Source organism: Pezoporus flaviventris, unplaced genomic scaffold (genome assembly GCF_033815535.1).
Source record: "Pezoporus flaviventris isolate CSIRO_AGI_PZ_B2104156 unplaced genomic scaffold, CSIRO_AGI_Pfla_v1 ptg000036l, whole genome shotgun sequence".
NCBI classification, from domain to species: domain Eukaryota; kingdom Metazoa; phylum Chordata; class Aves; order Psittaciformes; family Psittacidae; genus Pezoporus; species Pezoporus flaviventris.
Window position 1 is genome coordinate 6625658 of NW_026892584.1, and position 23139 is coordinate 6648796.

At 40.3% G+C, this 23139-nt stretch overlaps 1 long non-coding RNA gene across 1 annotated transcript in view; it reads left to right on the forward strand.

The window, feature by feature from the left end:
• LOC133274742 (uncharacterized) overlaps positions 1–23139 on the forward strand; it is a 236679-nt gene that overhangs the window by 192934 nt on the left and 20606 nt on the right. Inside the window, exon 3 of the long non-coding RNA XR_009745226.1 lies at positions 15575–15659. This is a non-coding gene — a long non-coding RNA (uncharacterized LOC133274742). The remainder of the gene's footprint in view (positions 1–15574; positions 15660–23139) is intronic.

Consider the following 23139-nt stretch of genomic DNA (forward strand, 5'->3'; position numbering starts at 1 on the left):
ATTTTGGTAGTTGTCTGAGTACCTCTTTGATCTGAAAGTGACCCTGCCGTGTTGAAATGTGGACTTGGCTAACTTCATGGCAGGACTCTTGGAGAATTACAAGATGGCTGTAAAGATGCACTAACCCTTTTCAGGACCTAAATTAAGCTTTAAATCAAAGCTAACTAGAATGCCACCAAAGCTTTTCCATTAAGACTGGCTTACACACCCTTGCACTGTGATGCACAGAAAACATCATAAATTTTGGACCTGGACTGAAACCCTGAAGCTCTGTCTTTACTTTCAAAGTTCATGAAATGTTTCTTCACTACCATTGAGCAATCCAGTATTTGTGTGAATTGTTTTTTGAGTGTGGAGGTAGATGCTGATCTAGAAGGCAGTTGGCACTGGACAATTATCACCAGAAACTGAATCTCAGCTCTCGTCCATCATTTTAGTTATCAGCGTGCAGGAAGTGCCATGCCACCATTTTAAGGCAAAAAAGATACAAGCATTCAAGGGGTCACTTTCTGTTAGAATATGCTCCTGTTTGTAACTGTTACATACAGAGTACTGTAGCTTGAGGACACTGCCTGCTTCTTCACATAGCACATAATTAAAAGCCAGGATTTTCGTGGTTTGTAAACCAAACATGAAAAAAATAGATTATTTTTTTCTTTTTTCTTTAGTCTGTGGTATTCCTCACTGAAGGTACTGGTGGGGAGCCCCACAAGCAATGAAGGGAGACATTTCTCTCATGAATATAAGACCTGCTTAGTCATAAATGAGTGCTTGAGAAGGGTGTGAGAAGAGAGGAACTTTACGATTATTAGCAGGCTGAGGCAGTATCAGCATGTGGCCTTTGGCACCAGATTGCAGTGGCTTTTCAAAATGAAAAGAGGACAAGGAGCCCAGCAAAGAGTCTCAGCTGGTGTTCACAGGGGAGAGGAGAAGGAATTAGCCAGGCCCCATAGCGAAACGAGTGGATAGGGCAGTTTACCTGAGCTCCCTGCTCCCAGAGGACAAGAGGGCCAGACTCATTCAGGAAGATGCTTATCAATAACGTCTCAGGCTGAGCTTGAATGCAGGATTTCCTGGAGCTCCATGTGCTCCCGTTCAGAAATGGGGGTGTTATAACATCCTTGTGAAATACCATGATGAAATAGTCCATCATACTGCCAATGTTTGGCTTTAAAGCTAGGGCAGGAGAGGAAAGAATTGCTAACGCTCCAAGGAACAGCTTGTCAGCCTGCGGGCCTCACATGTGCCAGCTGGATTCAAGTCCAAGTCTGGATTTGGTCCACTAATGAAACGTCATCCTCCGGAAACTACTGGCTGAAGGTAGCAGACCTCTGGAGACCTGAAGGGTTGATTGGAAAGTTGACTCTATCTTAACTATATGCTCGTGTGTATGTCAGTTATGAAAATGAGTCAGATTTTCAAGTTTTCAATTAAAAAAATCCTTCAGAAAAGCACTGGCAAAATAGTTGCCCTCCCTGCTGCCATCCCCATAGTGAAATGGAAACAGCTCTCTTGATGTGAACAGACTCTAGGGTTTTAATCCAGTCTTAGCTTTGCTATGGATAACATTTTGCCCCCTGTGGCTCTTGCATTTAGTGAAATGTTTAAGAGTGGAACAATGTGACATTTTAATAAAAAAGCTGAAGGACTCTATGAATTTTCTGAGAAGTCTGGGGTCAGTTCGTATGTGATGACAGTTCTAGGCTGATGCAGACATAATACTTTTGCCTTCCAGCTGGGGGGAAAGAAGGATTTCCATTGAAGAGACATAGCTCAAAATCCATTACTTTGTCCCTAACGTAATACAGAAGTGTGTCTCAGCACCAAGCTGCTTTCTGAGCTAGGGCATAGAGGAAGAATTTTCCCCTGGAACCAGCAAGGCAGTCAAAGCTCACATTAGGCAGCCTCCAGAAGATCCCTTCTACAGCAGACTTGCAAATGGATCCCCTCTTTTCACCCCCAGTTCTTCACTCTTTGCTCATATAAATATTTAAACAATTATTTTTTAGAGCTCTGGGAAAGCTCGATCAGTTGCTTCTGTCAGAACCTGTTCTATTTGCTGAGGAACTTTCTACCACTATAGCAGTTTTTCAGCACTTTCTATTTCATTAGCATTCATTTTCTTTAGACATGTGACACTCTACCCACTGAAATGTAGGCATCTGGGAACATAAACCTGAAAGCTGAGGTTTGCATCAGTGCTTGCCAGCCCACAGACTTTTATTACCTAACCTACCTTCACCTAAACCACAGAAAAATTACAAACCTTTTGATGCATGTAAAAAAAACCCTGAAACAGTTAAACTGCAAGCTTGACTGATGCAAACTGAAGTAAAGCGTCACAATGGTGCACATCAGAGACAGATGTTTTCCCCAACATAGTCACATTTTTGCAGGGTGTACTACTGATTTGTTAAACATACTGCTTGTAAAAAGATTTGGGTCTGGTGCTCAAACTCAAATCTTCATGGTGAGCTGATGGTATTATTCTCACAGGTGGAAATGGGTAATTCAAATTTTAGAAGCAGCACATCTGTTCTTTCAGCTAACTGGATATGAACTCTACAGGAATGACCACAATAGCAACCTCAGTGTCATAACTGGAGGGACACAAATCAACAGCATGAGGGATGCTAATGTCAAAGAATATGAAAATATGAGCCGCAGATTCACACCAACTTGGTTGATGCTGGCTTCCACTCACAGAAAGTCTGTGAGAAGATCTGAGTGCTATATCCCCTCTCACACACAGGTGGAAATCCTGTTGTCTGAACATAAACACCTCAGAAACCCTCTGAGATGTTAGTTTTACAATGTGCTTGTTTCTCACATCTTGCCCTGATGAAGTATAGGGAAATTCAAAGTGTACTGCCTGGTATCAGCTCCTTAGAACAACAAGACAACCGCCATACCTTTTATCTAAACAAAGTTATTAACTGAAAAACTGGCAGTTTGTCAATAGTTTAATACACCTGCAGTGATCTCCCTGGCATTTTTATAGCACATGCTGTTTTTGATAGTACAAAGTTCTTTTAATTATAACCCAGTTTTATTTACCTAGCAAATTTTCTATCTATTCCTCTAAACTAACATATTCACACACTCGCACAGAACTCTCTGATGGTACATTGCATAGAATATTTCAATTTTCCAGTTGTTTCCATGTTCTTTTGTCCATATTTTTGTTGTCCTATGTGACCCATTTGAGTCACTTATTCCAGTTCACTAAGGGAATGGTGGCTCCTACGAGCAGCTCTTCAGTGCTCTGTAGGAGAGCACTACCTCTTTTACCCAGCTCTATCCATGATTGCCCAGCATCTCTTCCAGAGAGCTCTAAGCTTGCTAAAACCCTGTGAATACTAATGAATATGTTAGCTGGTGCTATATTCAGCTTTCTGGTGGAAGTCTGAGCCCATTTCCTGCTTATTTTTGCCTGGTCTCCAGAAGGAAAAGTTCTTTACATCTTAACTGCATCTTATCAGCAGGCCAGCACATGCATAAACTGTCATTTATTGTATTCAAATGTATTGGTATCATGTTTCAGGTAAGTAGTCTTAGACCCAATGAATTGAACTTAACTGGCATTAGAACTTCTCATTCAGGAGACTTCATTAGACACTTAAATCTGCCTTAAATCTATTGCTATTCAGTACAGCAGAGATGTGTTAGCCAGGGATAAAATGAAGCACATACTCCTGTAAAGAGAAACTCTTTCCTGAACTGGCCTGACAAATTATTTCTTCATGTGTTATTGTATCCTTATATCAAATCTTGAATTTTGCACACAGTGTTACATCATTTTCAGGATAAGAAGATGGCTTCTAAATCTCTTTTTAATTCTGTATCTGGAAAATGGCTTTATTAACCTCTAGTTATTAAATTATCACATATCTGACATGCTCTATTGTCCTGCTTACTTTCAGTTGCTTTCCTGGAAAAGCATAATAAAGAAACTCAATGTTTCAGACAGACTGATAGAAGACCAGCTTTAACTATTAATCTAATAGTTTTCAGACACCTGTATTTAAATCACTGTTTATGATGTGTTTCTCATAAGGTAGCTCGGACATGACATGCAATATTAAAAAAAATGTTGACACTTTTACCAAAATTTACTTCTACAAAGAATAGCCCCCAACCAGAGATCTGTCCTTCTCCCATGTCCTAAGCAATGCAGTGAAATCTGATCACCACAGCCATTCAGATCTATAGAACATGATCATATAGCAAAACATTCAAACATAAAGTAGCTGACAAGAAACTGTGGAAGAATGTCCCATTACCTAAGGACTGTGGCATTCCTGTTACTGCATAACTGAAATGGCAGGGAAATTCTATTGCAATATGACCAAATTAATGCCCACTGGAAAATAAAAGCCATGACAATATCTACGAGCAACTGAGTAAGATTAAGCAAGGGCAAATGAGTTTTTTCAACTCAGAAGATGTATTTTGGAGTCGCAGTGATTACCTCTCTAAAAATAGCTACTTATTGCTCAGCAGCAGCTGGGAAAGCAAGGAGAATTTTACGAATTATTAAGCAAAGCATAGAAAACAGAAGAGAAAATATTTATTCCACTGCGTAAATTGGTGGCATACCCATGTTCCAGGAGCTCTCTGAGTTTTTATCACCAGTCTCGAAGGGATGAAAGTAGATGCCAGTGGAGTGTGTGCAGCCCTGCATGCTGACTCTTCCTTATTTCAGACAGGCCCTTATGGACGTGCTATTGGCAAGCAGCTGCCTGACAGTGTCTACAAATAGCAGCGAGCTCCACTTGTTTGAAGTCTTGTGAGATGCCTCCAGTCAGCAGCTCAACAGCAGCCTGCTTCAGTGTCTCGGAGATGTTGAGCTTTTGTATGAGGACAACCTTCGAGTTTCCACAAGCCTCCTCAGAGTCTCCCTCTGAGCTGAACTTCTGCCTCTGAGGATGGCAGCAGCTCCCCTGCCTGCAATAGTTCAGTGGGAAATGGAGAGTCACATCCTTGCACAGAAGCCCAGTACCTTCCACCAGTAGCTCCAAGAGAGACAGCATCTATCCCTATGGATGCTGTAGAGCCATCAAATGACTTCTGGTCAGCTGATGGACAGTACTCACTTCTGTGGAGGGTCAAGGCTTCATCTTGCTCAGGGATCCATAGAATCAGAGAATTGCTAGGATTGGAAAGGGCCTTAAGTTCATATTTTTCCAACCCTCCATTTTGAACAATAATGGAGATAGACCAGAAAAATCTGTAGGGTTGTTTAAATGTACTTGGTCGGGATACAAGGTCTGGCTCAGGAAGGTGTTTAAATTTTTGGTTTTGAGAAACTGAGATGGTGTAACATAATCCTTATATTCTTTCCTGAGAGCTGGACACTATGAGAGAGGAGATACTGTGTTAATTGGATTTGCTGTTTGATCTAGCATAGCAGCTCTCCTGCCTTTAGCAACAAAGGAGGAAGCAGCTTCTTAGATTTCTGGTGCATGTTTATACAGCCCGTTGACATTTTCTTCACCATCCACTGTCTCATTATTTTGTTTCAAAAGAAGGATAAGGCTACGGTTACAGATACACAGGTATCTGTACAGCTGGGGTCTCTCAAAAAGTTTATAATGCTGTGTGGCAGTGTGTGTGGCTTTGGTTCAGTCACCTGTGTCTAGACTCACTTCCCTTGTAAATTGATGAGAGTCTTTTCAGTGATATGAAGAAGCCTAGTTCTTCGGCCTGCTTCAAAACAGCAGGAGTTATTCCACCCATCTCAAATGGAATAGTCCTGCAACCCCAAACTGAGGAATGATAGCAATGATGTTGTGAGGCTTAATTAATTGAAAGGAATTAATGGAAAGGAGTTTGAATGGAAGGGGAGACATAACTGCGTATTATGATTATGTGGAAGAATCTGTTGAACTAAAAGGGTCTGAAATGTATTCATGATCCTGAAAAAAAAGCTGAAGGGTTAAAATTACCTAATTTGACATCAACTAATACATTCCAATATGCATTAAATCAGGTAGATTATTTTTTAAACAGTACTATCCCGCTAAGTGATGCACTTGTGCTCTGATAGACTGGTTAAAGCTGTAAATGTCATTGTTAAAATGAGTATCTTTAACAGCTAATATCTGTTAAAATGAAGCACTTAGGCACCAGAAAAGACAGTTTTGAACTGTTAGGTCCCTAAATTATTTTTGTACAATCAAAATGAGACCCTTAGGTATTAGGTGGCACAGTGGGTTAACACATTACTCTTCTGGATGGAAGATTTACTATCATATCTTGCTTAAAAATACAAGTGAGCTGAGACTGCTCACTGTTCTTCAGGTGATCCACCGTATGTGTTTCAAAAATATGTTTTAATAAAATTGACCGTGATTTGTGAGGGAATTAGATGAAGACTTTGCCTGCTTCTGCCATGCTTTGAGTAAGGGTATATTAGGACTTGGGTTCACAATTTGGATTGTTTCTTTGATGAGGTGACAAAGGGATAAACCATTCCTTTTTACAGCTGCCTTGGCCTGAGCTTCTGAGTTGACTGTGAATGGAGGGCAGAGCATAACACATGGCATGGGATGTGTTGTGTGTGTTGATGTCTTCCTGAAAGTGTCTGAAGAATAATCTGCCTTTTGAAGCTCAGTCTGTTCCCAAGGTCTTCCATGGACAAGATGTCATCATGTAGTTACTAGATTGGACACACAGGGCTGCATGTCATCTTCTTGCTTTTGAAAAACTACATTTATCTTATAAAGCAAAGATGATACTTCTGTTTCCTTTCTTGTATGGTGTTAAACATCCATAGGTGAGATGCACCGTTATGAACATTTGTTCTCGCACATCAATATGAAGTAATACTTTGTATATATTTTTTCCTTGAGTAATTTCTTAATTCATGAGGACCCAAAGAGTTTACCCTGTGAAACAGCAACTGTTAACAACCTTAGGGAATGTTTCACTGGTGCTTTTATATATGGGTTGACAATAAACACAGAAACTATTCAATGGATGCAATGCAATAAGTTTCAGGACCAATGGGACAAACCTCCATTTTTTGTATGCTTACCTTCACCTTTGGTGCGTATATCAGGCTACTGCCGGTTTGTCTTTCAGTACAGATGGAGCGTGTTACTAAAAATTGTTTTTTGTTTTATTTCCATAAAGAATTTTTTGTTTTCATGTACTCTTTGTTTTCAAAGGCAATCAGAAGAGTACTTACTTTGTTGAGCAGAAAAGGTTCTGCTTAGCAAATTGTGGGTGTCAGAAGGCAGCGGTGTCCTGCTTTTTCCAACAGCAGCTGTCTCTCTCTCAATGCTGCATATGCGTATGTGCACACGTGATAAGAGAGGTTACTCTCATTTTGGCATGAAATGATCCATAATTTTCTTTTGTGCATCCTCCTCCCCAGGATTGTGTGTCTGTGCCAGCAATGTGATAAGTACATAATATCTTGACATGCAGCATCAGATTTTAGAGACTTCCCAAGCTGCAAGGTTAGTTTGACTATGTTTGTTCCATAAAAAAATCTCATTCATAGCTTATTTTGAGCAATTGTGTGTGAGATGGTGGGTAACTGCTTTGTTGCATTCTGCCCAAGACTGGTGCAAAGTCTCTCTGCTGTTCATTGAACATAAGTCTGCAGAATGAAGTTGTCCAACCCTCTGCAACGACTTTCCATAGGGAAATGCTACACAGTTGTATATAAAATAGGAAATTCCTCCCATAGAACCATGAAGTATATTCATAATACTTACAGATTAAGATGAAATATCAGTTAAATGGTTACTGTTTCACAGTAAAAATTAATTACTTCAGGAAAAAGCATCGAGGCATGGGGACAACTGATAGCGCTGTTGCCCTTTTCTCTGGCACCAGAAAGCCAGAATGTAGAGTTTGTCAGGTTGTGTCTTTTGCACACACAGAAAAAGACAAGTTTCTTTGCAGAATTAAATGTAACTGTCAGCATACCAGGGGCATATCTGGGTATCTTCGTACAGATGAACATAGTGATAGTGTATTACACTAATTTAAATTGTAAGAATAAATTATTTTCCTACAAATACCCCATCAAATGCTACATTTAGACACCACTTGGCAGTATTTTAGAGCTCTGAATAACTGGCATCCCACATTGCAGTTTCTTTTAAGCACACATTTTAGTATGTCAGGATAAGTTTTCTGGCTAATATAAAATTATTTGTATTTCACATTCTTAATTGATGCTTTTAATTACTCTTCATATACTTTAATAGTTTTCATATAGAAAACTGCCTGCTGTGCAGTAAGCCGAATCTCCAATCTGCAGCAAAACTTGCTTGAGTCAGGTTTTTGCCAGGCTCTGTGTACCAGCCCCAAATACTAAATTATGTTGGCACTCTTACAGTAATCAAGGGAATAATTGTGAAGGCAAAGTTTGTTGTAAGGAAACCAAATTAGGAGGGGAAAACAACATTGCTTAAGAGAAATATTTAGCATGAACTAATCTTTTTGGTCTTCGTCCTCCTACAGTAATGACTGTTTAAGCATGTGGTATAATTATTTAAAACATACTGCAGTTTATCCTGCGTAGATTAGAATCCTACCTTATTAGAATGCTAAAAGGCCAGTCTTCAAAGAATAAGCAAATTAAAGTTCTGTCTTGCTGTTTACAGTGCTGGGGTCAGATCACTGCTATCTGCCAGCTTTAATGCGAAGCAGCCATAAACCCCATTTACTTAGTTAAACAGTTAATGGCTATTTCAATCAACAGGGGTCTTTTCATTGCCTCTCACAGTCACTCATCAGGCTGTTGCAGTCAGATATCTTCCGTGTTCCAGCTCATGTTAGTCACTAACAAATCCCCCTTGTTCTTCAGCAGGAACAGGGCTGATCCTCCTGAAGCATCTCAGTACTAGGTGGGTGTCCTGTTATTTTTTCTGAAATTGCGCTTCCAGTGAGAGCTCAGGTTCCTTTATACCTTCTGCATGTAGTTAAGGCAGAAGGTACTCTCCAGAAACAGGAAAATAGAGGGCTGATAGTGGTTGAGTACTGTGGAGGGGCTTGACCTGGAACATGTGCGTATTTTCATGACTGACATCCTTTGTTTCTGCTTTCTTCACAAAGGTTACCCACACCTCTTTTTCTCTGGCATATCATAGGTCTTTCTCCCTCTCCCTACCATTAAGTCTCTGCTCCATGACAAATGATTTAGCACACCTGTTTAAGGGGGAACAAGCTTTTCAAAGTGTGTTATTCCAGTGCACTTAGGACTAACAGCTCCTGCTGGTACCAGTGTGTGTGAAAATTCCACCCAAAGTTGCTAAAATGTGTGAGGGCCTCTGGGCTGTCTCACATGACATTTCTGCCAGCTGCAGGAGTCGATCTGAGCTGGAGACATCAGTGCACTTGGCAGTGGTCAGCCCGTTCTGATTTTGTCCTAGAGCTTGTGGTGGAGATTGGGGAAGGGTTCGACAGCTCCAGGTCTTAGAAACTAGAGATGTCATGAAAATGTTTCCTTGAATGTGTAGATAAATGAAAGTGCCCAAGGAGTTCAGAAAATCAAGTAAAAAAATTGTGTTGTTATAATTTTTTCAAATATAAGAATTTTAAAGGCAGTTTCATGTTTTTTTGCAGAATCTCGAGTGGCTGTTTTGGACCATGTGTGGTTGGTAATGTTCCATTTTGGAAAATCCAGAAGTATGCGGATGATTGTGTGGATTCATTTCAGCTATTATGGGAAAAAAAACTTGCCTGTGCAGGCTTTTTCACAGTATAGGTATTAACTCTTAGTCTTGGCCAGGCCAAATATACAATGAAAATGGCCTTTGTTTCTGTTTTGCACTGCTTAAGCTTCCTGTCCAATCCAAAGAAGTACAGGAAAATAAACAAACAAAAAAGGGATCAAATTTAAATGCACAGCATGCTTGCAGCTTTGGGTCTGTTTTCTCTGTGTTGCACTTTTAAATGTAAAAAGCATGCTTCCCACCCAGATGGGGGGTATAGCCAAGAGGGGAACCAAGGTGGGGATATTCTGCTTTCTATCTCTTTCTTACACAGATTTTATTGCATGTTTGTTCTCTCATTGTTGTTTTCTTTAGCCTAAAATAAAGATAAGCTAGACAGAGAGAAAAGTGGCCAGGCGCCACTGCACAATTATAATTAATTCAATGTTAATATTTCAGACATTGTTATAGCCTGCATTGGAATTGCTGGGGCGGGGTGAGATTAGTTTGAGCTATTCATGTACTTACTACAGGAGAGTCACATTAAATACCCACTCTAATTAATGTTTTCAAAACGAGCACCAAAGGGAATAGCATGATTTACCACTTACAGAAAAGTTGTTTTTATAATTCTGCTTCCCAAATCCACACTGTGTTCACACCTTGAAAGGTAAGGATTTGAGCACATGTCATGCCATGACCCCAGAGTACAAATGTGCATAGCCTGTTCCTAAACACTGCTTCACCAGATTATACCATCAGCTTGAAAAGAATGTGACTAAGCTAAGACTCAAACCTGAATATCTGCAAATTTAGGAAAATTCATTATCTAATCTGGTCTGCATAAGCTGCAGAAGCCGAAGGCTTCAATTTTTCAAGAGCAAAAGGGCTCAAGAATCCAAAGACCGAGTTCTGCAGTGTTTTAAGCAAAACTATAGACAGGGAAGCTGGTCTCTACACAAAGCTTGGAAATAGCCATCATATATTAAATACAAGAGCAGTTTATGTAAAGACAAGGTCTCAGCCTATAGACTATTTTAACAGCTACAGGAATAAAGTAGGTTTTGCCCCTCCAAAAATATATCTGTTCACCATTTTTCTGCTGCCAGTATTTCCTGTGGGAGAGGAAAGCCATGAAAACTGTGATCAGAAAGGTAATGATATGTGCTATTTATTAGAAACCTTCTTAATTTTAACTAAGTCTTCCTGTGAGTTTTGAGTCAGATTTTTCAGTCTGAGCTTCCAATATTACATATTTAGGCTGTGTGGCTCTCCAATACTATATATTTAAGCTGTGTGTCTGGGGTGTAAAATAGCCTTTTGTAGGTTCAGTCCAAAGGCAGCTGAAAGTGTGCCTCTGCTGGCTAGTTTTTATCAGCCAGATACTGAGCTTCTCAGTGAGAAAGAAGTGATCAATGTGTAACTGAAACTCCTTTAAGCTCGATTTTAAGAGAATTTATAACCTGCAAAAATGTCCTCATTGCAAATCCTTTTTTGTCTTTTCTTATAATCACCTTTAAGGAATGACCTAACCACCACTTCCAGAAGGAAGAAGATTTGGTTTTTAAAGCCAAGCAGAGGTTCATGTGTTTTGGCATTTTTGGAGGTATGGTGGGGGGGATTGCCATTAAATATATTTCATTGTCGATCATCATTTATGCAAGGTGACAAAATCCACATTAAATTTCTGGTGAAACCTGGTCTGCTGTAGAACACTTTTAGCGTACTTATTAGTACTACATTTTTCATCATGGGTGTAACCTGAATATCCTAATTTATGACCATCTGGTCTCCAGACAAGAACAGCCCATATGATCACACTGCAACTTCCCTGGATCAGCTAATACATCCATGCTGTGACTTAAAGAATGACACTCTGCAAAAAGCCTTGAGCACCTCTCAGGGAACTTTCAGAAGAGGGGGGTACACTTTCACAACTCCTTGCACAATGCACCCAGCAGGGCTAGTCAGTGTATCTGTTTATTCATTGGTGTTTGCTAATGGTAACTTTCATTTCATTTAGGATTTGATTTGTTTACGAACTAATAAATATGATTTATAAAAGTGCCTGTGGTTCACTAATTACTGCACATATGGCGTTTTCATTTTGTAAAACTGGCATTTGCTTTCTATTATGATTATGTCTCTGTTCACCAGTGCTAATTAGTTTGATTAGACAGATAACTTTAACCATTATTAGGACTAGATTAGGGGAACTTTGCATGCAAGGGAATGTAGGGAAGAAGGGTACAGCACCAGTGAAGATAGGTCAGCAGCACAGAGTTTGTTCCTCGTTAAATATTTTAAAATTACTTTTTGTTTTGTTTTCCACACAGAAGAACTGAGAAGCATTCACATTTAGCTACTTACAAAAATCCAATTAAACACAGTTGTTTAGCATGAATTTCTTAATCAGAGTTAATCTTTCCAATGAATGCATAATTTGGAATCTGTCTCTAAAATGTTCGTTTAAGGATAGGCATATTACAGACAAATAAAATAAAAAATAAGGTGAGATTCTCTTCCTTGGAACTGACTCTCAATATGGAGAAATATTGACTGGTTTGTGTTGATTGTCCTACATGCTGAGGGACAGAAGTAAAATTGGATAGAGACAAAGAAATACCACATGAAAACCAATGCCACCTGGGGTGAGCTGTGTTTTTCCTAAGTCTCTGGAAATTGTTGAATAGCGTCATCTGAAACTCTTCAGAAGAAAACAAAAAGAAAGAAAAACACCTATTTATTCTCCATTCTGGGATAAAAATAGTTATCCAGGGCAGAAAAAGTTTGATATTATTTTATTTCTTCAAATGGATTCTCTATTCTAAAAAAGAGAGGCACCTTTTCCTTACCAGTATCTTAGAAATTACCTTAGAGCACTAAGAAAGTAGGATATGAAACACCTGGGCTCAGGCAGTAAGGCAAACAATTGTGATCCTTTGGAAATAGCCACTGAGTGGTGGTAGACTTTATTTCACCCTTTCCCTCAGAAAGGAGACTAACTGCCACTCACATTAAGTAGCTGTGGGGATACTTGTTTCATTAAGATGGCCACTCATTTGACTTAGGATGATCACCCTATATTCATCTGATTTCTATGTAATTAATTGGTTGGGTATGAGCATCAAAATGGTGCCTATTGTGGATTCATGGTTCTATTGGAGCCTCTTGGGTCTCTCCTCACAGTGTTAATGTGGCAATGTCATTTGTGAGTGGCCCTTTTACTTTTTGTCTTTTTCCATTTTCAAAGCAATTTGTAAGGGAACAGAAACGTTCTTTCATGTCTAAAAGGAATTGTGGGAATATTGAAAAAGACATAAAACTGCTACTGAAGGGTGAGCACATAGAGAAGCAGTAAACTAGATTGTTGTAGTATTTACTCTCTACTTGGCTCTTCTAGAGGATACCTCCTGCCATGCCTTTCAGAGAAAACCCCAGACAATTTAAATGTCAAAGTCTCAAATTTCAACATGCATCGTTATTGTTGGAAACATTTGCTCCAGGAAAAGTTTCAAAATTGCCATTTCTGTATCTTAGAAGCATGTGAACAGGATGGCCAGATTCTGAGATGGTGTAAGTTGGCAGAGTTTCCTAATTTCAATGCAGTTATCCTGTTTTACACCGACTGAAAATCTGGCCCTGGAGAATGAATATTTATGCTATGCCTGAGAGGTTTGAAAACCCTTTTTTTAAGTGAGAATGAATAAAGAAAGGGCTGGGATATGCTCTGTGCGGATGAACCCAAAGCCAAATATGACCTTCCCTTGACCTTTTATGCATTTAAGTCGAAAAAGGCCATTCTGATACATTCCACTGGAGCTTAAAATGCCTATATTTCAATTCCAAAGGTCAAGCTCTTCTTTTTAGTATACTGTATGACCTAGCCTTTGTCTCTTGCCCACTGATGTTGCCTGATTATGATTCTTATATCCCATTGACTGTTTGCTGGTTTTCTGGCTAATGTGAAACAGATAATTGAAATGATTTTAAGCTATGTGTCAGTTCTGATTCTGACTATGTCTCCTGTGCTTAGTGCAGCTTTAGTGGCTCCAAACTCAGTAAGTCTTCAAGAAATTTTAGATTACTGTATTAACTATATCTTAATTAATGTATTCATCTTGAATTCCACTCAAGCCCTTTTGAAGGTTGGTTTGTTGTTTGTTTTTGGTTTTTTTTATCACTGTGTCTATCTCTAATATCGCTCAATTCAGTCATTTTTCTTCAACCCTTTTGTTTTCTTTTGTTTTGAGGGCTTTGGATGCAGTTTTTTGAAAGGCCCAAAGTGAAAGGGAGCTATCTCCAGGACATAATGCTTCATGCTTGTTTAAAGGCAAATCACCACATCTTCAGTGGATATAAGCCCAGCCCCACTGGAATGGAGGGACAGGAACTGGCACTTTCTCAAATCTCCCTGAAACTTTGCATCAGTGGAGCCATGTCAATTCGGACAGTCTACTCCAAAATAAAAAGGTGGTTGGAATGTTTCTGTGGCTAGTGAGGCACATGTCTGCCTGCCTTCCTCTGGACTTAAAACAGCCTCTACACTGAGTGGTTTCCAAGAACCAGAATAAATGCAGTCCAATCAAATGGGCTGACAGTCCTTAAGTATAGTTTCTCTAGATGGAATCACAAAGTAATCATTGTCTGTAACAATGTCTCCAATTACTTCATAGAATAATAATTTATAATAAGATCATTTTTATCAGACTATTTTTACCCTCTTCTCTTGAACACCAAGTCAGACATATAGGAACTGTAGAACATTTTCACAAAGCTGGGGGAATGCTCCTACACAATCACATAACCAATCACAAGTGTCTTTTTCCAGATCTATTGTCATTTCGGTTGATTAACACAGCTTAGTGAGTCCTTGGTGATGAATAATTCACCAAGGGACATATCCTGACACCCAGTTCCTGCTGATATTGCACAGTCCTCAACAAACCTGGACCAGATGTTTTTGTCCCACCTCTTGGCCATGTTTAGGTTTCCCTCCAGTGATCAGATGAGAAGGAACCCAGCCTGACTGCAAAGATAAGACACAAACTCCTTCCAGTGTGAGGAGAATTGATAAAGAGCAGATCAATACATGATCCTCTTCAGTGGGCAGTGAGGCCCACAGTCTTAACAGTGGGACATCCCCTCTTCTGCTAGATTGTGAAATTTCTGTAGTGGAAAGTGTGTAACACTGCAATTATGTAGTAGAAACCAAACAGAAATATACACTGGGGGAAAAAAAGTATTTATATATGTATAGAACAAAGGCAAAGCAGTGTATTTTTCTCTAATTTCATTCTTGGAAGGGGCACCTGGTTTTGGTGACAGTTTCAACAAAGTGATACATATCCAGGATACCAATTCCAGCCTGAATTAGTAACATCTGGTAAAATTGAGAGCAACTGGAATCACTTGAAAGTGTCAGGTAGCATTAAGAATTGGCAATGCTACCAACTGCAATTATTATGAAGGCCTAAATAGGCTGCTGACCATGGAAACCACTTGGACAAACACAGCTACACACAACAATTCATGTAAATAAGCAGAATTCTGATAAAAATCAGTATAGTTGCAATTACATATGCTATCTTTAGAACTTTTTTCTGTTTCAGCTATCTGTTCAGCTATGAGATAAAACATGACTAGCCTTACATTTGTACCTGCCGAGTAGGATTGAAAGGACTATTTGTAATCACAATTCATCCCCAGAACTCAGAGAGTAAATACCACTAAATCAACTGTATGCCCAGCTCTTGATGTCTCCATAACTGTGTTTTCTCCTGAAGGATGCATCTGTTGACTACTTATTTTCTTCCCAGCTGCTGGAGCTCCAGAAGTGCATGATAGCAGCAAGCAGCCTGAACTGCCTTCCTGAGAATTTTGCATCTATTTTATTTCAGGTACTTCCCAGGTATCTTGGACTCTGCTAGGACCTTGAATCGACCTGCTTCAGCTTTCCTGAAAGGGATAAAAGACAACTTAAGTGTTAATTATCTCTGTTCTTCGTAGGTGAGATGAATTTTACTTGGTATTGTGGCAGAAACTTCAGCGTAAGCACCACTGAAGGCTCGATGGGAAATAGGTTAACCCTTTCTCTTACCATTGTTGCTCCCAGTGCAGATATCTGGTATAAAAATCAGGTTAAGCAATGTAAAGGTTTAATTCCCACAACCGTCACCGAACTGCTCTTCAATTTGAAAGAGGTTTGATGATTGAGTTGATGGTATGATTCAGGGAAGGAACAAGTATTTCTTGTCCCTTGGATGACACAAGCTACTTTTCTGAATTTTGCCTTGGTCTTTTCTGAAGGAAGCTACTGTGTGTTTTAGTCATTGTTTAATTGAGGGCAGTTGTTTAACTTCCGTTATATTTTTCTTTAGAAAGCCAAAAGACTCCTTGGATTTATTTGTTATTACTTAATAGCAGCAGCCATAGTGTGTGAGATGCTTCCCAACCAGAAAGTAAATTTATGAAAGGGGTTATGTGATGTTCGGCCTGCAATACCCAGGCTGGACTCTGCAGTTCAAGGCTGAACGCCAAAATCTGGCCCTCACTCCTACAGTTTTGAGAAAGAAGAGCTCATAAGGCCATGACAGGCAGTTGATTCTGATAATGCAAAAGAAGAAAAAATACTTTATAAGTAATTTCTCTGTAGGCAGCATGGCAAAAGTGAAGCTAACAACAGATCTGTATAAGAAGGTAAAAGTACTGATAGGAATGTAGTTAAATCTGAATGTGAGGATGTAATATCCTTCTTTCCTCTGAACCACCTATGACAGGAAAGTAGATGATATTTGGGAGTTTAGAAAGTTTTTTGCCTTCTGTTATGCTCTTATCCTGTGCATTATTTTTTCCTTTTCTACCTTGAAGTTATTTTCCAGGCAATTTTCATTTTGCCCTTCACAAATTGTGCTGTGTGCACTGAGTCATGGGCTTGTGTTTTTAAAAAGGCTGTCAGTCACAACTATTCTCATGCAGCAATATGATTACCTCAGTTTTTTTACTGTAAAGTATTAATTTAACCAAAGTTTGAACACAGTGGGAAAAAAAAAAAGAAGGATCAGTGGATGAACATGCCAGCTTAAAAACAGAGATAGTGAGTTATATGAATGGTTGCCTTCCTTTGGGAATGTGGGAAAGGATGGAAAAGAAAAGAAACCCCACATACAAGAAATGCTCAGGCACTGACATGGGAATATGTTAATAGCCCAGTCTCACCAGTGACTGGGGAGGCTATCAGCACAGGACCCTCCACAACCTGGTCATCTCAGAAGCCTGGCATTCCCAGCCACACACAATCTGCCTAAAGTCTCCTCTGCAGGCTCAAGCTTATGTCGGGGGGGGGGGGGGGGGGGGGTGGTGTGGTGGTGGTGTCCATAAGATGTCTGGTTTGTGGGTGTCTCCAGGGCTTCTCCCACAGTCATACACACATACACGCAGTCATACCACACGCATACTTGCAGTGGTGAGGACTGCTGGAAAACAGAACAGGAGAGGTGGAACTCCTGGGTCCCTAAGTGAGCCAAGATTGCCGTATCACCATGTGTTTCAGTGCTGCCTCTTCCCTGTACCTGAAATTTGACTGGTAATCGACCAACATGAGCTGAAGAAGTGGTGTCAGCCTGAGCTGTGAATTGACCTGCTTTTGTCAGTTTGTCACAGTTTTATTGCTGCATTAGCACAATGTGTACAAGTCAAAGCCCAGCAATTCCGTCACCCAGAGAAAAGCCTGGCAGGCTGATGTCTCCAGGAACAGTTTCCATGTGTGGAGAGGCCAGGGGTTCCCTTTCTCCTCACCAGCTAGTCCCAACTTCACATTTTCTTTCTAACCAAAGAACAACCTAGAGCGAAAACAATCTGCAGGTGTATACCTCTGTGTTTCCCCACATCCCCAGTACTGCCTGGAATTCATTTGCAATGGTGTTCAGTAAGATTTCATGAGAATAAGACCAAATTGTGTCCTTTTCTAAAGGCGACCATATTAGGCTCATCTCTTTGTAAATGTTAAGTTTATTACAGGAACAATAGACTGGATTTTTTAAATCAAAGCATTTCAAATGTGGGAGACGAGGAATAAGAGAGAATTCCAATGCCTTTTATGAAAGACTCCTCTTAAAGCTAATTTAGCTTTCTGCACAGCAGCAAATATATCAGGCAGTTCACCCAAAAGCTAGCTGAAAGAATGTGTGTTTATACCTCTTATTTATCCTGAGATTCCAAAATAAGCTTTTTGAACAAGCTGTGACATTTTATTTGGCTTCATTAAGCTAAGACTATTGCAATGTCAGACTGTTTTCTTAACTGATTACAACTTTGCCTTCCTCATATTGCAAAGCTTACGATGAGTGAATATATTGCCCAGTGCCTCTGCAGCTTGGCCCAAAATTTGGCTTAGAGTACCTTTTTCATATCTTTGTTTCTCACACAAATATCTTTGCTGTTGCTTCTGATAAATGAATAATTTCCAGCAGCTCAGGATGCTTGTAAATAGTCATGATCCAGCCAGCATGTCTGAGTGACCCTACAAATAGCAAACATGGGAATGAAGCTTAGCATACATAAGCAACCCTACAATAATAACAGCATTTGCAGTTCAGCAGGTGGGAACAATCTTTAGAACTAGACTGTAAATAAGCTGTTGAGAGTGTCATGGAACTAACAGATCTGAGTCACTTCAGAGTTTTCTTAGTTTTACACATGCAAATTCTCTTCTTTTAAATGAGTAGATACTATTCCCTAGGCTTGCAGACCTGTGTTATTTTTCATCAACGGCATCCAATCTGTTGCTAGACCTGTTTTTCTGGAAGCTGTTCCTATCTCTCCAGCTCAGTTCCTAACTCTTACCATGCCTAAGTCATCTTGCACCTCACTGCTTCTCCAGCTGCTCGGCTCAAATGAAATCTGAAATCGGAAATCGGAAATCTGTTTGCAAGCAATAGCCTCAACCCCTGAGAATCCTGATCAAGCCCTAGACATTATCAGCTTTATTCTTGGAAAGGGGTAAAGTAAAGCTGAGAGATTCTAAAAGTGATGAAAATGTTATTGTTATTTCAAAATGTCATTCCCATATGTTCAGGGAACAGAACGATGCTCAGGTTATGTAATTGACTTTGCAAAAACACCTGCTTGAGTAGGTAGAGTACGGTGGAAACAGAGAAGAAAAAAAAGCATTTAGGTTCAAAAAATAATACGATGCTAATTTGGTGGAAGGGCTGACAAAAGAGATGCGAACTTGCGAGGGAGGTGTTTCGGTGGGGTGGTGCAGCGCCATCGGGGCTGGGGATAGACACCTAGTGGTGGGTAGGGCTGCTTACAGGGCCCGAGGACTAGCTAGGGAAAGCTCTCCCTTTCAGGCAAAGACCAGACCCTCAGCCAGAGCAAATGCGCACAGCCTCATCCGCAGCGTGATTCACAGCCCTGTGACCCTGCTGCAGCAGAATTCCCCTTCTTGTGCAGCCTCCCTTCTGGAAAGAGGGCAGAGGCTCATTCCAAGCAAGCTCAGGAAAGTGGCAAGGAAATATTCCAATTTAAACTATATACATATTCTCCTTACCTGGCCCTCAGTTATTCCCCATATTTCCTTCATATTCACTGCAGTGTTGTCTGTCCTGTAGCATCTGGAATATTTTTTAACAATCTTAAACAGAGATTTAGTTGTGTAACAGCTTATTTCCCAAAGTATTACGTTTGGCCAGAGGGCTGCTGTCACTGGGCATGTCACCTGCCTGAAATATCATGCCTTTAGCCACCCTCCCTGAAGGAATTCTTCAGCCTCCTTGATGACCCACAGTCTCCTGAGGATGTATGCAAAAAGTTTGATGAGAATTAATATACAATACTTAGTAATATAAGATGCTTGGTATCCTTGTAAGCCTTAATTGCCTAAATGCACTAGTCCAGGCAAGAAACAAGACTAAACAATAATTGCCTGAAGTGTGGCAATTGTGTTTTAAATTGTGCCTTGCTTATATCAAATGTTTAATTTTAGTTGCAGGGAAAATGCTACCTCCCTCTACCCCCACTTGCACCAAGGTGAGTATTTAAGCCACCCTTCCTTGCACTTCTTTTTATCTATCTGTCTGTCTCTCTCAAAATAAAAAACAGGACCCATCCAGTGAAATGCAGTGAAACAAGAAAATGCTCAGATATTTTAATACCCTGGAGCTACCTCTCAGCAGATAAAATGACTAAACTGAAATTTAAAGCACATCTGATTTACCTGTTGTTTGTATGACTCAAAGACCTATGTTTAATTTTGTCTATGGATTGGAAAAAGTTAATTTCAAGCCTTGTTTCTCTTGCTAGCAGCAACAACCTTTTAAACTGAGTATTACTGGTGAACCATATAGAGCTGGTTAAAAAAAAATGCTTTTCAGTTCCACCATGTAGTTGTTCGGACGACAATTATGGCAGCTGAAGTTTAATCATAGCGTTTGATAGCTCATTTTCTCAATGTCAACACGAGGCACTGTTAAAAAAAAATGAATTCTTTCATTTGATAAGCTGGCTCCAGAGCACTGGGCTCATTCAATAGGAAAACTCTTTCACAGGGCTTCAGCACGCATGGTTTTTCTCTTTCCTTTTTTTTTTCCTTTCCTTTTTTCTCCTTCTTTTTTTTTTCCGGAAAGCCACCCAAGAAGAGATTAATCACGAGGGGGAAACTCAGCTTCACCCTCTAGCTGCAGGTCGCAATTTTTATTTGTATGGAATTGGCTTTTGGAAAGCTGAAGGCTGCCTGAGGGCAGGGACCTGATATAAGAAGAACCTGAGAATGAAGCAGCAGGGATTGATTAGCCTACTTCATATCCCACACTCCATAAGCACACTCCAACCGCAATCTAACACACCGCTGAGCTGAATAGACAAGAGAAATTGGATTCCTTCCTAATATTTAACCTTCAAGTCAGCTCCAACAGTTGTTGATATGTTGTTCTACCAGCAAGTAACAGTAGCTTTTTTATTCCAGCACCCACCCACTCACATATATATACAATTTTATAAGTTATATGATATATATTTACATATTTTCCATTTTCAGTCTGTTTCAGAGCATGGTTTACCTAATCCATTTCAGTAAAAGTTTCAGGGGAGAGCAAACTGACCAAACAATTATGCATAAAATTGTAGTGAGGGAAGGGAGGAAAAGAGAAATAAAAAGTAGGAAAACCTCGTTGTCTGTTTCATGCCTTTCAAGGTCTTTTTCACACAGTCATTTTTATTTTACCTGTAATTTTCCCAGTTCATTAATTGTAGGAATTGTCTGATTGTATCTAGTCGTACGGATGCTGCTGGCACTGACACTGTAAAGGTTTCATTTTAGACTTTTATGTGTAAATCAGAGGTGCATTTTGGGAAATGTTTGCTTTTATTGGAGTTTGCTAAACAGACAGAAGGTGCTGCTGCATGATGAGGGCCAGTCTGTGAAACCTGGACCATTCAGTACAGCACAAGAGACCCATGCTGAGTCTGCTCAGTACAGGGCACCCACAAGGGAGGAGCAGCTAATTGCTGTTGGGAGCCCTGGCAGCAGATGGGTAGAGATACTGCTTCTGCACTATGGCTGGTGGGCAGTAGGGCACTCCTCTGCCCTTGTGAAACCCCTCCAAAGAGCGCTCCTTTCAACCCTGAAAGAAAGGTCAGAAGATGATGCAGAATGATCAGAAAACAATGATTACAGCAAGGCATGTGTGCGCCTGGGGTGTCAGAGAAGGGATCTGCCCTTGCAGCTTTCCAATGGAGATGGGTTTTGTTTAGAAAAGGCTGGTTCTGGGAAACAAAACCCTGGTTCAGAAACATGCCTGCCCCACTCTGCTGACCTCATGGACAGTCCCTAACATGCTCCTGGGATCACTATCAAGGCTGCCTGCAGTCTTGCTAACCCCCCCAAGCTACCTGAGCAGCTGGCACCTTGTCTTCTTGTCGTTGGGGTGTGGAGCTGTATGTATCCTTGGGCTCACCAAGCTCCCCATGGCTTCCTGCCACCCAGCTGGTGGGCTATGAGCTGCCTTGGTTCCCTAACCCCTGTGAGGTCTAGGCTGCCACCCGCTTTCCGCCACAATCCTAACATGCTCCTGTGTATGTGTCAATGTGTGTGACACACTCTCCCTGGGGTTGTCTGAAGGGGAATTTTCTAAAAATTCCCATCCTAGAGAAGATTCACATTTCTGACTCTTGTTTCATGTTTGGAATAAATAAAAATATGAGAATTTGAGATTTTTCCCAAAATGGTAATTTGATTCATGTTTAACTGCACAATTTTTGCTCTCTTTGAGAAACTGAAGTACTCTACAGTGACCCTTGCTGTTGCCAATGGCTCTGTTTGAACTGTGGGGCTCCCTTTGCTTTTGGCTGCCACGCCAAAGCCAGGCTGAGCACCTCACCAGGGTGCCCAGTGTCCTGACCATACACTGTCCTTATTTCAGGGCAGTCCTTGCAGGCTAGCTCAAGCATTTCTGCAGGATGCTGTGTTGTACCTTGTCAGTTCTGGTCAAAGAGGCTAACCATGGCATGGCTGCTTTCTAGTACTGACTTTTTTAGGTGAAGTGGAGGGCAGCTGTGTTGAGTAGCACTGTGTTTCAATTAAAATAGGAACTAGGAGGAAAGCAGTGACAGTAGAAAAGACTCTTCAGTCTTCCGCTTAGTTGTCATAGGTGTGTAGTCATAGAGGTGGGAAGCTTTGGCTTGGCCATCCTATTTTATTTCCATGGCAAGGGAGTGTACCAAGTTCTTCGCTCTTTGGAGAAAGCATTAGTGAGAAATAATTGTGAAGCCTTCTCACATGACACACCGTATAACTGGCCAAGGTCTTCTAGAATTGGGCAATATCATTCTGTAACTTGTAGTGAAAAAGATGTTGCCTTAATATGTACAGTCTATTGGGAGAGAACGCTGCTGAAACAGCTACTGCTGTAAGCAAAGTGAAATTTTCATATAAACATCATAAAATATTTTTATGACCCATCAGATTGAGTTTTATAAGTCAATGTATGAGTGAATACACAAAGTTTCCCTCTTTGTTTGCATATCCTGCCTCTACTGAGTTTTAAATGTTCATGCTATGTGGACAAAATCCAACTCTACATCTGTTTAGGTATATGTAGGCAGCTTCATCTCCAAGATTTTTTTTTCATGTCTGTTACAGCTCTATAGCTTTGTGAAAATGAACTCACAAGTCCTTAGCTAGCTTTCCCATATCCTAATTCTCATTGTTAATTTCCCATACAGACTTGGGATCCTCTGGACTTCTTGCCATATCATGTTCAAATAAGACAGAAGAATACCTAAAACCATCCCCCCACTAACCAAGCAGATACACACAACCCCTTTTCCACCAGCGATGGCCTAGGTGATAATTATGCCCATGGACCTCTGAGCACAGTGTTGTGATTTTTCAGCCTGTGGATCTAAGACTTCAATTCACAGAATAAAGCCACACCCTGGAAATAAAACCTAGTAGGAAAGTGCA